Source organism: Poecilia reticulata, chromosome 5 (genome assembly GCF_904066995.2).
Source record: "Poecilia reticulata chromosome 5, P_reticulata-male-v2, whole genome shotgun sequence".
NCBI lineage: Eukaryota > Metazoa > Chordata > Actinopteri > Cyprinodontiformes > Poeciliidae > Poecilia > Poecilia reticulata.
Genome location: NC_088834.1, coordinates 25,881,154 through 25,897,231, shown reverse-complemented (window position 1 = coordinate 25,897,231; position 16,078 = coordinate 25,881,154). Strand labels below are relative to the sequence as shown.

The following is a 16,078-nucleotide window of genomic DNA, read 5'->3' as shown; positions in this document are numbered from 1 at the left end:
TTGGTGTATTGGTGTGTATTCACATACTTAGTAAAAGAAAGGCATTTCAAGTCTGTTAAACTGACATTTAGGGCACATTAGGTGGTGAATTTTTGTTTTTCGCTTGAGTAGCACAACACTAATATCTGATCAAGGTTTGCAGAACACAAACGGGCATGATAGGTCATATGTTTACATACAGGGAATGAGCAGCGACACCAGATCCTTACAGTGGTGTGGGACATTTTAATTTGAATTAAGAGCGAAGGGATAAAGGCTCTGCTTAACACTAGGAAATGGGATTCAGCCTAAATCTATTACAATCCACTCATCTTAGTGTGCCCATTTTCCCATTCATCCACAGAGCAGATCAACAGGGAGGTTAATGCAGGAATATTGATCTTAGAGGGGAAAGTATTCTTGAAGTTAAAAGTCGATTTTTTTTTTCTTCTTTTTTTTGTCCGATGATTTCCTCCCACGGGGTGAGAGAGGATTATTCAAGAATAGGTCCCATAACTCCACATCACACGACTCGGCGAGACAAACCTCAGGCTGCATCACGCGAGCTTTTATGACAACACCTAAACGCAGCTCTGTCCAGAGCTTGAAAAGCCTGAAAGGACTGCCCTTCATTTTGGTGAAACCGGTAAAAAGAAGAAGAAGAAGAAAAAAAAAAGAACTACATATGTAAACGGGGGAGGTGTAAAAAGAGTGGGCTAAATTTTGCACCGCTCATCTGCGTCCAGAGAAAGTGTTTGATGCGGTTTTTCACTGATGCTATCTGGGCCATTTGATGAAGAGGAGATGAGATAAGTGCTGTGGGCTGTTGCCTCCATTAGCTGCCCGGCTTTAAGATAAAAGCAACCCCTGATCCCCACTGGGACGTACATGCTCTGTTCTGCAGATTCAGATTCAGCAGGAACTTTATTTCCTTCCTCCCCCTTTTCTTCTACAGCTGTTTGCTTGTTTGGGAATCTTTGCAAAAGAAAGAAAGAAAAAAACGTGAAGAAAAGCCCCGGGACAGTCTGGAGCTGTCCGTGGTGTTGAAACTGGGCCACCCTTTCGGTTAAAAGCTCTCTACCTGAATTTCACAACTAGGTCTTACAAAGTACCTCACTTCTAGCAAAACTACATCAGTGCCTCATCTACTCTCAGTTCAAAGCCAGACGGATCGATTCGCTATAGATCCGAGCAAAGATTAATCTGCTGAAAACAACACCGCTGCACTTTTTCTTTCTGTTTGCAGGTGGCACACTTGGTCCAAAAGGTGTTCTTAGGAACTTAAACAGCGTCGTTACCCCCCTACACCTCATCCAGGCGTATGTTGCAAGCCTCTGATTGCGTTGATTAGCTGCTGACGCTCTCGTTTACTCCTCTCCCCCCAAAAAAATCCCCCAAAAATACCTTTGACAGAAGCGGTACTGGCAGCGGGAGCGCAAGGGAGACATCCGAACGTATCGGATACCCCTCACCTCGGGTCGTTAGTGGACATCGATCTCTTCTAAGCCTTAATGACTGAAAATACAGCGCAGGACAATCAATCGGCATCAACACGCTGGAATATTCTGGGATGGGATAATTGATAGGCTGTCTCCCAGCGCGCAATGGAGAGGCTGCGGTGATTAAATTCTGTTTAACGTCTCGGTGGTGGTCCGTGTGCGCGCCTCTTTGTTTATGGGTGTGCGGTTCAGGCTCAGAGATGGGGGTCTGTGGTGGAAGGGAGTAGGCTTACATCATCGCGCATCTCCAAGTGTTGAAACCGGTACGCGGTCTGGAACATGACGCCGGGCCGGCTATTGTTGGACGAGCGATGAGGCACCTGAGCGGCTCAGCTGTCCATCTGTCAGGAACGCACTCCCCCTTCCTCGGCTCACACACGCGTACCTTCACACACACATATAACGAGGTGCCGACGAGTGACGGGTCACACACACATGGTGTCCTTGTGTTTGTGTAAAAAATAAATAAAAAAAACTGCCTCAAGGTGGAACTGTAAATATTACAAAGAAAACATTTGGATGGCTAATTTATGCCATTTCCAGTTGGTATTATGTTGCCTTTATTAGGTATAGATAGAGAGCAAAGAATGTAATAAATGTTTAAAGCGTTGCAGAGTTACTCACGCTTGTCTTCATTAAGGTAAAAATGAAATTATTCATAGCAATATAAATAGGTCAACTATTTATCAATAAACAATTAGTTCATTAAACTAGAAGTGATTAGATGTTAGGTTTTTTTTATGGTTCCCGGTGCATCATGAAGTAATCTGTGACTCAACAAGTGTAGATTCTGATTAGGTAGCCTTCTCTGTCAGTTTGAGTCAAAAGTCAGAACTCGGATCTGGGAATGATGTCACACTCAAATAAAGCGTGTTGTGGTTGTAGTTTGGTAAACCACAAGGATTTACCGAAGCCGTGGCTGCTAGGCAACCTTCCCAGTCTTCTCTCCCACAGTTCAGTGGGCCTCCTCATTGAATTTCAGTCTGGAAACTCTTTCGACTACAAATAGAATGTATCAAAAGCTTTTTCCCTCCTACCACCCCAAACGTAAACATGTGGAATCACTGGGATTTAAACTGAAACTTTGCGCTTTAGTCATGAATGACTGATATTGAGTTTTTCAGCAACAAATGCTGCTGCGTGGTTTGTTGTGAAACATAGGATGAACATGTGGAAAAGGCCCTCATGCCTCCATGCTAAGTATGGTTGAGGATCTGTCATGCTGTGGGCTTGTTGCTCTTCCAGAAACAATGAGACATGGCATAATGGACTACCAGAAATACAAGGAAATTTGAAATTAAAAACTTGTGCTCTTTACCAGAAAACTAACAGTGGGTCATCAATAGATGTTTTTCATACACATTTTCTATCCACAGAAATTAAAAACAAATTAATTTCAAGCCACTTATCTTGAGTGCAGTAGTGCCAGCTGCACTCTTTGACTTTCATGGGTAAGGCTTTGTGATTTATGAATCTTATTTGTATTTATTTATTTCACAATGGTCCACTTATTCGCATATGCATTTACTAATATTGTTGTGGCTTGTAATTTTGTAGTTGTTTGAAACTTTACTTATATATTGAGACGTTTCATTAAATGAATTTCGGCACATCTGGACTTCCATAGGATTTTTTTTTTTTAGGAACCCTGAACATTATTCGGTAAAAAAAAAAAAAAAGGGGCTCTTTAACATCTAAAGCGCTTTGATCTGCTCCGTCTCTACTCGGACCCGCCGGAGTCCTGGCTGCTGTGTGAACTACGTGACATCAGTGAGGGAGCAGAAGAAGCGTGGTGCGCAGCGGAGCCGGGTGAACTGGGCGGGCGCTGTTGCACGTGTTCTGAATCGGGGAGGTCGGGCTCGCATCGCGTTCCTCATGTCCAATCGATCCCCGCTCGGGAGGAGCGACGGGAGAGCATCAGGAGTATCACTCCTGCATCCCTGAATCCCTTCACTCTCATCAGCATCTCTCTCGGGCGACCGCGGCGCATCTCCGCGTCAGACTCGGGCAGCGGCTTGGAGGGAGGAAGAGGAGGAGGGGGTAAGAGGAACTTGTTTGGAGCCGGAGCTCGCCTTCGGGAGGGACGGAATTAACGCACTTCTTGGAGACTTTTTTTTTCCTTCCCCTCCCCATATCCAGTCTGATCTTGAGATGGGACTCGGTGAGATCATGGCAGCCCAGAGCCGGTCGCTATTGCTCACCTGTGCCGTTTCTCCGGCGCAGCAGTAAAGCGCTCTCTTCTCACTATTTTGTGTGGGATCTGGACAAAGAGGATCGGAAGGATTGAGTGAAGTCTGGAAGTTGAAGAGGAAAAAGTGACAAAAGTGCTCCACTTCTCTCTCTCTTTCTCTCTCTCTCTCACTCGGATCCTGTACAGTTGGCTCTGATCATGTCTTCGAGATTGTAGATCCGGGTAAGATGGCATCCCCCCCTCCACCCCCCACCCCCCCGCTACTCTCACCCCCTAACCACCCATCTCTTTCCACAGCGCCCTGTCAAGTAGGATCATGACACAAGGATGGAGTAAGCGATGATAAGAAATGACTTTATGGTGTCACTTTAGAGTTATTCGCTCTTGAATCGTGATCTTACACGCGTGGATCGCACCATGAGTTGAGTGACACGCCGACCCGGCTTCCTCCCGGTGTCTGTGGCGCAAACTACGGCAGATGGGAGGTGAGATTGATGCGGCGTTTCATGACTGGGAGAGGGTTAAAGGAGCGGCCGGAGAGCGATCTCAGCTGACCGGGCAATTTTCTTTAAAAAAAAAAAAAAAAAAAAAAAACGGCTTTGCGTGGATTGTGACGTACTATAGATTAGTGGGAGTGGGAAATCCATGGAGCTTAGACAAATTTTAAGATATGAAAACGACACCTATGAACAAAACAAAAATAAAAAAATAAATCAGGAGTTACCGGCTTCTCCGAGCAGATCGTGCGCACTGAGGCGGTGTGAGACGAGAGGTGTGGTGCAGGAACTCTATTGGGCGCTAATAGAACCAACGCTCTCTCTCTCTCTCTCTCTCTCTCTCTCTCTTTCCCTCAACCCCTCTCTCTTTCTCTAGCTCTCCTCCCCGCCCCCCCCTCCCCCCCCCCCCCCCCCACACACACACACACACACACACACACTCCTACACACTTAAGCGAGAAGCGAAAATTACTTGCTGCATGTTAATGGAAGAAGTAATGAGACCCAACCCCTATCGTGTTGTAATTGTTAGTCGTCCTTGTTTCCCCTTCTTTCTTCCCTCCCCGTCCTCTCCCCCCCTCTCATATCTCTTTGGCTCTGCAATTTGTACTGTATTTGAGACGCCTTAATTATTTCCCCATTGTTTTGCTTTGAACGCGGTTCTGGCTCTCCACCGAAAGCGCTGTTATTAGGGCGGACAGGAGGGGAGAGGAGAGGAGAGGAGAGGGCGGTTGAAGAGGATCCGTCCTCGGACTTAATTCTCATTGACAGTCACATTAACACGGGAGCAGCGCTCTTAATCCTGGGGAGATTACTCTCTCCAACCTGTCACCCAGTCTCACACACACGCGCAGAGTGACAAACACCTGCGTAAAGGTGCCTGCCCGGTGTTTGTGCGCGCTCTCCCCCCTCACGCCAATATTCAGTCAATTACTCCTCATGTACTGTAATTCTACTCAAGCAGTGGCGTCCTTTGCGTGACTGTCGACCTGGGCTGCCATCTCTTTCTGCCCCCCTCTAACAAAAACACCCACCCACTCCGCCGAGGAACACATTATGCAAAAACAAAACAGCAGGAAAACATAAAGCTTTTAAGTATGTAACATAACTGAAAAATAAATGTAAAATATCGATCTAATATTTGATCTAAAGGGATGGATAAGTCGATTTATTTGAAAACATTTTTTTAACATGGCTAAAACTTGTTTTGCTTCTTTTTTTTTTTCTTCCTTTTACCAGGATTTCACATCTGCATTATATTTATAAAGCTGAGACAACTTGAGTATGGTGGGTCTGGTTACAAAACAATGTGAGGATAGTTCTGCTCTACAAAAGAGAGAGGAATGTTACGTAACTTGGGTACCACAGTTGATTTCCTGACAAGGTCAAATAAATGAAAAACTGTGTTTTCAAACATCTACAATTGCCATAGAACAATTTGTGCCAAGAATGGCCTGTCAAAAAAATGTCACCTCTCTCAATTTATTGTGGTCATAAAATGCTGAGAAAGCTTTACCTAATTGTCTCTTTTTTATGTGTTTTTACAAAAAGCATAAAGGGTTAGCAAATATTAAAACGGCATGTTGTGATGTCTTTGTGACCGCCCCCCGCAGGTGTTTCCACCCCAGAGTGAGAGCCGCATCACCTGTATCGATGTGGGTAATCTTCTCACACAGGGTTCAGCGTGATTGACTGTGAACTAGGAAGGAGAATGGATTGTGAGCAATTGAGAACGGACAGCGGTGTGTAGGGAAAAAAAAAACAGAATAAGGTTCAGGCGGGAGAAGATGAGTCGGAGAGCGAGGGAGAGATCGGAGGGTGGGAGGGAAAAGAGGTACAGATGACATGTGCATGCTTGTGAAACGACAAGACTTCGCCTGCATAATAACACGCGGTAGATAACGTGGAAAAATCAAGCATGTGTGATTGACGAAGTGACATCAGGGCGGAGCAGATTGGGGATCACCTACTCACCTACTGGTGCTAACAGATTGTCTGTAATCAGCGCAAGGAGGAAGAGGAGGGGAGGAATAAACCCCGTTCACCCCCAAACCCTTCCGCCTGTGATGTTGTGGAAACCGATGTGGAACAAAAGCCACGATGCAGAAGAGTGACTGTGTCAGACCACCTTCTGTGTGCATTGATTCGTAGATCGTGAAAGTGATGTCACCGAAACGCAAAAGAAACAGAAGACAAACAGGACTGACTTCTTAAAACAGGAGATCCATTACTGTAATGGAGGCAGGAGGGGAGAGTAGATCAATGAGCGCAAGTGCTGTGTGTGTGTGAGCGCGCGCATGTGTGTGTGTGTGTGAGAGCGCGTGTGTGTGTGTGGGCGCGCACACGAGTGTGTGTGTGTGTGTGGAGGGGGGGGGGGAGGGGTCGCACACGCGTGTGTATGTGTGGATTCGTTTCATGTCACGGGGGCAAAACCACAACTTGGACAGAGGTTGTGACCGGTGGTGGAGAAAGAGTGTGTGCGGGTGGGTGGGTGTGTGTGTGTGGGTGGGTGTGTGTGTGTGTGTGGGTGGGTGTGTGTGTGTGTGTGGTGGTTTGGACTGGATCCGCTGATCTGTAATAGGCCTCTGTGATCAGAATGGATCCCTCTGAGCGGAGCAACGTGGCCTGGGATCATGACGCAAGAACTAGCAGTGTGATGATGTTCACACACATCACTGCACAAAAAAAATCTAAAATCGCTATTGATCAAACTGTCAAACAAAGTAAAAGTTCCCGTCAGCAGATTTGAGTGCGATCTGGTAAAGTTTCCTCCCTCTCCGCATCAGTCCGCCTGTCACTGCGGACTCCAGCGGGTCCAGACAGAGCAGTTTTCATCACTCCTCTTCACAGCTTTTACTTCTCCATCCATTCTCGGTCAGTGAGTCAGCCACTGCAAGGTCTTGTCTTCCTCCCCCCCCCACAGCTCATTCCCTCGCCTCCATGTAGCAGCGGACAGACTCGCTCATACACACTTCCACATGGCCTCTGCTTGGGAAGACAGTGACAGGCATCTAGAGGTTTTTGTAGAGTGAAGAGAGATGAATCATATGCCAGGGAGGGATTTTCTTTCACCAAACATCTGGAAATGTTCTGCCCAAAGCAGGTTTCGAGGATCTAATGCTCCTTCGGGGAAAGTGACGCCACCACCTCTCGTGCCTCAAGGTGATTTTCCCCCGCAGCTTTACCTCACTTTGACCATGACAAATCTCCCTTAGTGATAGTAATGATTGTAATTGAACAGGCACAGTTCCTTCCCACCGTGATCCATCTATCACCTTGGATGCAATCTGCTGCCTCCCAATTTGTGCTTTTGTGCGGTCTGCTTGCATGTCGGTCTCTCCCCCACCACCCACCCCATTTCGGCAGGTGTGTAAGTGTGTGCTGGGTTATGAGACGCTCCCATCACGTTGCGTAGCCCGTATGGATCTGTTGTAAAGACGGCAGGAGAAATCAGAGCCCGGGGCGTCTGAAAACCCCCCCAAAAAAAACGAGTACGAAAAGTAGCTGGAACCCTGTGGAATGCGGGGATGTAGAAGTGGGGGAACGAATAAGAAAGGCAGAGATGATGTAAACAGAAAAAAAACCGACAAGAAAGATAGCCAGGGTATGTTCTGAATGGAGAGCAGGAGTGAATGAGTGTGGGAGAGTGATGCCTCGACAAGGAGGAGAGTGGTTAGTCAGGGCTGAGCTGAAATCTGTCAGGTTGTGTAAATGTGTGTGTTTGTGGGGTGTGTGTTTGCGCTGGAGGTGATGGCTTTGTAATGAAAACACCGGCTGAGGGTCCCTCTTCATGGCTGACTGATGTCAGTCACGTCCTGACAACAGCCTCCCCCCCAAAGGATGGCCGCTCTGATGGATGCTTGTTGTCTGGGGAAGCAAATACTGAAAACCACAAAAACAAAAACTAAATACAGTGTAACTTTTTAATTAAACAATTAGCTTTAGTTGACCATATAAAGTGCAGGTTGAATTGCTTAAAATGTGATTTCATCGTGATGGAGGAAAGCACTTTTGCATTGCAAGGCTTCTCCATTTTGTTGCTGCACATACTTTGTGAAAAAAAAAAATAAAAAAAATAAAAAATACTGAATGTGAACTGTTCCGTACACCCACTGTTTTGTTTCTGTTTTGCTCGACATTTTCCCCTCATTGGTTGGATGCTCAGTGCTGTCACTCAGGAAGATCAAGCCTGGTTGGCTATTGATGCAACTTGTTTCGTAATTTCCCCGTGACTAAATGAGATCTGATTTCATCTCCAATCCCAAACATGCTTTTTTTGTTAGCTAACATTAAGAATCTTCTGCACCTTTCAATTTTAATTTCTTTTTAATGAAAGTTAATTCATTTTCAACAAACTTAAAGATGCACCAATCAGGCTTTTGCTGGCTGATACCGATTTCTATTTTTCTTTTAGGTTTGACATGCTGATGCTTACTTTGGAGTGACTGAGAAATTTTTAATACTAAAAAGTATAACACACAAAAAAGAGTAAAAAAAATGTATGCAGATTGTTTGACAGATTTTTTTTGGTAGGTAGCAGACGTCATATTGAACGGTAATCGTACTGTATCAGCGTCACACACACACACTTAGATACAATAACTAAGCCTGTCACAATAAACAATAAATCAATGAATCACTTGATAAATGAAAGCAAACTCAATAACTTCTATTTGCATGATTTATCATTTTTCTCTTTCTTCTAAAATCTGGATTATAAAAGTCGTCTGGTGTTTTGGTCTCAACTTGACCTTTTTTTCAAGGACAATTTCATTTGTCCCGAGACTTCACTATTAATTTTATTTGTTGTTCCTGTTTTGTTTATTTTGGATATTTTAAATGTGTACCAGGTCCACTTTTAAATGTTTAAGATTTAACGTTTATTGACCTTTAACAATGTGTTCTTGCATTTTTATGCCATTACCACTATATTACGTGAAAATGGTTTTGTATCGTTTATCGCGATAACTTCTGGGACAATTTATCGTCCAGCAAAATTTGCTATCCTGACAGGTTAACAAATAAATTCAAAGCAAAACACACTAAGCTAAACGTCATTAGCTAAATTGTTTGTTGACTGAAATCGGCTGAATTCGTAACTTTTCAGTGTTTGGATCGGAGCCGGTAAAAGAAAAATCGTCTGCTTCTGTTCTCCGGTCAGTAGATTGGTGCATTCTGACAAAGGTTGCACAAAGGTTGATCTGAAGCACAAAATTATTAAAAATAAATAAATAAATCTGTGATGTTTTCTACCACATACTGTACAAGATCACATTTCAGTCATTATTATTTACCATAAATAATCACATACACACTTTACATCCACTTTCATATTATTTGAGGACCCCCCGCCCCCTTCTACCTCGCCAAATAAAGAAAATCATGACATTTTGGATTAGAACCTGCACAGCCGGTATAATTGTGTGAAACCCATTAAGTGTCAACAGATCTGTTTGGGATATTTGTGCATAATCCCTGTTTGGAATTGCTTTTGTGAGCGCGTGACAGAGGGTTAGAGGCCCTGCTTGTCTGAGGGGAGCAGAGTGATGGTGTCATGCTCCGCAGACTCACAGACAAATTAATTCACTTATTGACACTGCTGACACGTCTCAGTGACTTTGTAAAATGAACAATTGATCAAGCTTCCTCTCTCTTCTCGGCTCTCTCTCTCTCTCTATTCTCCTGACTTCTGTCTTTTTTTTTCTTGTCTACCTCCTGATTCTCGCTGCCCTGCTTGCTGTTGCCATCGCTTTTATTTATGAGTTTTTGGCTTTCTCTTTAATGTTCGCCTTTTGATTTACCCAAACTCGTTCTTATTTGACTCGCACTGTAATTGCCCCATTGAAAAGATATGCGGAATAAATCTAGCTGGTTATTAAGGAAGAAAATACCCACCCGCCCCAAAGAATCACATCTGATTGGGCAGAGACTGGAATGGGCCAATTTTCTCTTTTGTTTCACTCTAATCAGAGTTTGGTGACTCATTAAATACTTAAAAAAAAATTTAAAGACTCCACCGTTTCTATTAAAAAAAAAACAACAAAAAAAAAAATACGAATCAAGCAGTAGCATGTGCTTTGGTGCAATTTAACAAAAAAAGCAAATAAAGGTTGGGGAATTTACATTTTGATGTCTAAATGGGGATAATTTTGTCAAACTTTTGTTTTAGGTAGATCTGCTTGGTCAAAGCACCTGAAATGTTTTTATCTCTTCATTATGATTTAATCCTTAAAAAGATATATCAGAAACAATGTGTTAAACCTCAAAGAAAATCAGAAATTGGAATCATCTAGGAAAAACCTGATTGGTGCACTGCAAAAACAGAAAATCTTACAAAGGATTTCTGGTCTAGTTTCTAGTTTCAAACATCTTAGTGCACTTGAATTTTTCAGTGAGCTATAGGAGCTTATAATAAGTCAATGATTCATTAGTATTGATGATAAAGTGATAGTTTAACTGGCAGCTTATTTAAATTATAACAAGACATTTTTCCCATGTTAAAAGTGAAATAATCTGCCGGTGGAAATATAACTTAAAGGAATTGGTGACTTAAAACAATCTCCTATATCATCAAGTGTGTTTGCTTTAGAAACCAGACAAGAATACTTGGTAAGATTTGGAGTTTTTGTGGTGAGCATGTCTACAAATGAACATAAACTTGCATCGTAAGAGAGGAGAAGCAGCTGTTTCGTTTTATCTCCACTTAGATATAATCGAATGCAGCCGACTCTCAGCCTCAGAGTTCAGGTCTGAACTTCTTCATCTGGGTCAAAGGAACCGCTCTGTATACGGCGTTTGCAGGCTTCATGTTGAGGTGCCTCAGTTTTCATTGATCTTGATTTGAGAACAGAATGAAATGAATGGCCGATGCTCTCCACCGTCTCTATGTCTGTCAAGCACCCGGCCTGTTACGTTGACTTCACAGCAGAGGAGCTTTGCACAAAGTGCTGCTCACGCATCCTCATTCACACGTTCACCAATAATCATTAAAAGAGAGCCTCAAATGATCCAGACATTCTCCAATGGAGGCTTTGAATCCTCCAGAAAATGAAAAAATTGCAAATGTAGCCCCATTTGTGCATCCAAAGCATTCAGTTATTTGATATTTAGTCATTTAAAAATGTGTGCGGTGCTGCTGGTTGAGTCATTTATAAACTGATGTAAGTTTTTATCGCATTAAAGGAGATCATCAGATTTTCAGTGCTCAAGATTTTCAGTGCTCAACCAGCTCATTCTCAATCTGGGAAAAAAAAATAATTGGTCGAGTCCAAACTCCGGCCGATTGATCGGTGCATTTCTGTGGGGAAACATTTGCTGGCTCTGCAGAAGCATCCTTCATTACCATGCCAGGTTATTCTGTCTCCCCTTGTGCTGATTCATTCATCTCTACTTGCGCTTGTTTTTTTATCCTCATCACGGTCCGGATGCTAATTTGAAAATTGCAGATATTGTCGGAAACGGTCACAGGAACAGATTCGAAGAGGAAAAAGGCTGAGAGGGGGAAGATAATTACCTAAAATATTCCTCTTTTTTTAAACTTCTCATTAAAATTTGCACGGTGTTGCGCTTTCCAGCTGGAGACAAACAGAACCGGACCGCGAAAGGAACGATGCCTCGAGTAAGCGGGCAGAGAAAGAACCAAGTGAATCTGCGAGTTTTACTCACTCCGGGTCAAAATGTTTTACCTTTTTTTTGTTTAAGACGTAAAAAGTGAGTTCCAGCCTGCAAAGACTGGAAGCTAAAGAAAGAAAGGAAGAAAGACAGAGAGGAACAAATGTGGCAGATTGTTTTTGAGAGGAAGGAACGGGGAACGCCGGTGAATTGCGAGCAGGTGTGCGCTGTCATCTAAAAGTGTCTCGTTTCCATTTCACCTTTCCATCCATCTTCCGGCGCTCGGGGACACTGACTTTTAATGGCCTTTTAATGCTTTATTAGAATGCAGCAGATTTACGGGCTTGGACTGCGCTGCTGTCTGTCAGCGGCGCCAAGGAGGGCTTCGCTGTTAAATGTCGACCCGAGCTGGTCGAGGGGTTTCAGATGACGGAAAGCAGAAACTGGGCCTTCTAATGCATATTCTAGATAATCTTTATTAGCCTAATAAATTTCCCTACTTGTTTTTGGTTTTGTAAAAGAAGAAATTTCCTCTCCACCTTTTAACCCTAACAATAGAACAAGCTGAAAAAAAACGACGTGCTTATTTGCAAAATGATGATGTTTTAAATAGCCATAAAGCACAATTGGGATCTACGATTCCCAGGCTGGCATGACCTGGCAGAGCGAACGGGGGGCACAAAGCAGTGTCTGAAATTTAAAGGCCTTTCAGAAATGTCCAGTTCTTACGCCAATCAGACTTTAGTCAAATAATTCTGTACTGAACGGAAAGTCTTCGAGATTCATGACGGTTTTGTCATATTTTAAAGCTTTCTTGGCAACATTACCACCTTAGAATGACACGAGCATGAAAAGCACCTTAGACTGATTCTGTAGTGATTATTGATGTTATAGTTATTTGGTTCCAGACAGCTGTTTTTTTGTTGTTGTTGCTTTTCTTGTGTCGTCCTTATCAGATCAGTGTTTGTAGGTCTTGAATAATTTTTGTTTTGATACATGTTTTTCCCCCCCACCAGTTTCTTTTCAGAATTTGTTTGGGGTAACAAAACGAGGAACCTGCCCCCGTGTGCTGTGTTGTTGCTGCTTGTTAAAGAAGTGAGTCCGGACTCCCAGAAGCGGCGTTCACCTGCTTCAAATCATAAAACATGCATCAAACGTTGTGGTCTTCCACCTCGACGAACCGAAATAAGCTGAAGGAAAATGAAGAGAAAGAGATGCAGCGCTGAGAAAAGAAGAAAGATGGGAGTTAGTTTATGAAAATAAGGAGAGAATTGGATGGAAACTTTGAAAAAACTCCAAAGAATTTATGATTTACCTCCCGTTATTTAAAGTGATTCTCTGTCTAAACACACACACACGCAGACACACACACACACACAGCATGCCTTGTTATCTTCACAAGGACTTTACATTGTCTACCATTCATTTCCAATTCATTTTTACAGCCACTTACACTAAACCAGTAAGTGGCTGCCATAAAACCTAGCATAAAGTCAATGAGCACCTTGCCCCTAAACCGAACTCCTAACCCCAAAACGACACATCTTCTTACGGAGCCAAGACTTTGGGCTCCACCATAACATAGCTTTTGTTAAAAAAATGGGACTTACAAGGTGAGAAATGCTAAAACACAGACACACGCGCACACACACATGCACACATGTCTTGGTCACTGGATCCTGAAACGATGGCTTGTGCAACAAGGTTGGATTTAGACTTAAGTGCAGGCAGATCAATTGAGCTGTAATGGTACCTTAGAGCCAAGGCCATTCTCTGAACTCTGCAGTCGATACCACAGTCAGGTAATGGTCCCGAATTCAAACATTCACTCACAACTCTCTCCTTCCAAGCATTTTTTATTTATTTTTCACCTGCCAGCCCATTTCACTTATTAGCTGGTGATTTTATTAGAATATACACAGCAGCAGAGAGAGACAGGCCCAGTGGCATTGTGGGATTTCACACCTTTGCCTCAGTAATCAAAGGAATTAACTGATCTTCCAACTTGCTCTCTCAGAGAAAGCTGCAACTTATCTTCGCATCCGTAAAGCGGAGAGGAAGATCTGGAAGAATGGAGAGCGCGAACACCAGCGAGGAGTGGAGGAGTGAAAGGCTGGGTGAACGGAGGAGCCGTGCCGCGGCGTCCCAGTTTGTAAGATTGCGTCTGTGCAATTTAGCGCGTGTCTATAATTGCACGCACCCGCTCCGCGAGCGCAGCGACCCAAAAGAAACAGCAGAGGAGCAACATGCCGTAATGGCTGCCTCGCTCGGGAGGGAGAGAGAGAGAGAGAGTGGGCATTACACACCCCGACTGAATGTTAATACGGCGCATATCGGTGGAAATCTGCAACGCTTCACATGAGATCCCACTGAGCTTTGTGCTTCTTGCCCGTTTCATTTTCAATATCTTTCCGCCTTAGGGAGACGCACTTTGTTTTACACTGATAGGATTTCTTTTTCCTTCTTTTTATCCTCTTCTTTGTCTGCTTGGTTTGTGTTTGGGCAAAGAAAAAATCAGCACGGGGGAAGATACTGTTGTGAAGCGCGTGTGTGGCCTTCAGACTTATACATTTTCACTTCTGTTTGGCGCCGTAATTGAACCGGAGATTCTTTTTTTTTTAATCTGGAGTTTGTCCTGCTTTATTTCACCAAAACAGATTTAAATTTTGCTTTACTACGCAGAACACATTTGCTGTAAAATGGCTCTACCATAAGGAGGACTACTTGTAAAAAAAAAACAAAAACAAAGAAAAAAAACTAGATAGTTCTGAGATAGCAATAAGGGAGATTTGATGACTTGCAGCAGAGTTTATGTTGCGCACTTTTTCCTCTTCTCACCATCTATTTTGTTATTTTTCTTTGGCTTTCTTCACTTTTTTCTATTTTTCTTTAATAATCAAACTCAAAAGCCATGAAACATTTTTAGGCGTTTTTACTAAAAGCATGTAAATACAGTAGAACTCATACTTTAGGTCCAACTTAAAAATCTCTTGATCTTTTTTCAGGACTCTTAAGTTCTTTTCTGTAATTTCACTTTTTTTAGGTGAAAATGATCAGCTAAAGTTGATCCATGATTTTAAAATGTTGCGCTTTTCCCAATTTTGTGTCATTTTGAAGACTAAGAAAGAACATGAAATAAAGAAATCAATCAGCAACATGGGACAGGATTATGAAAAACTTCATCTGACTAACTACAGACTTACCTCACACACACTAGCAGGCTGGAGTGTGTGCATCAGTGTTACCAATGAGTTGGAAATAAGTGAAATGTTTTGTTTCTCTGCAATTAAAGATTAGAAGCGAATGCTTTAACGTGAACAATTTCAGTATTTCTTACTCACACATAAACATTCTGCCTCTCAGTCTGTCAGGTCAGGGGGTCGATCAGCTTTACAGTGTTGTGTGGGCAAAAAAAAAAAAAAAAAGCTTTAAACCTAAAACTAAATGAAAACATTAGCAACAGCCATGTGCCACAAAAGGTCACCCAGTAACGACGCGCTTCCTGTCTCTAACAGCTCTGCTGATATGAAACTTCCTGTCCTGTCCTAACAGATGATATCATCTCTCTGACTGACAAACAGGGCAGGACACCGGCGACAGACGAAAACTGTTTAGCAAACCTGTTTCTTGATGCGGCAGATGAGGTCAGAGTCTGCATCCGCAAGAGTAATTTAGCGAATTGTGTGCGTGCGTGCGTCTGTTTTGCGACGGTGGGGCGGGAGGCGCGGGGCGCACGCGGATGTGTATTTGTGGAGGAGGTAAGATCTGCCTGGTTGCATGCCAATGAGCCGGCGTGTCAGTCCTGCGTGATTACTGGGAGAAATGACACGGCTCAGCCTCTCAGCCCTCTGAGACGCGCAGCGAGAAGAGATGGAGAGGGTGATGCAGCAGGAGGGATAATTTTAGATGGGGTGAGACTTGATGTGCTCAGATAATCTTGAGCATGTTTGTGCAGTTTGCTGGAGTGTGTGAGGGTTTTTGTGTGTGTGTGTGTGTGTGCGTGTGCGTGTGTGTGTGTGTGTGTGTGTTCGACCTACTAGAATAAGTGAGCACTCCTCCTTTAACATAAAGACATTCAAACTTGTGTTTCAGATTCAAAGCTTTACCACTAACATCAGATATCACAGCTCGGTTAACCTTACATTTCCTGGTTGATTAGAGGATCTAATAAAACTCACCTTGATGTCCTTTTAACGGTAAATTCAGATTATTTCAGTGAAAGCCAACACATTTTCATGACGTTGACATACGGCAGTGCAGCGGTGTCTACAAGCAAAGTTGATTGCTCATGCAGCAGCAGA

The 16,078-nt window shown here is 43.3% G+C and overlaps 1 protein-coding gene across 2 annotated transcripts in view; it reads left to right on the top strand.

The window, feature by feature from the left end:
* Nucleotides 1–3,215: 3,215 nt before the first annotated feature.
* Nucleotides 3,216–16,078, top strand: part of tafa4b (TAFA chemokine like family member 4b) — a 69,938-nt gene continuing 57,075 nt past the window's right edge. The window contains exon 1 of one of the 2 annotated variants that reach the window (XM_008409569.3): nt 3,216–3,891. The gene's annotated coding sequence lies outside the window, so the exon portion shown is untranslated. Of the gene's footprint in view, nt 3,892–3,941; nt 4,155–16,078 lie in introns of those variants that run through there. The other variant, XM_081607366.1, reaches the window with a different exon arrangement.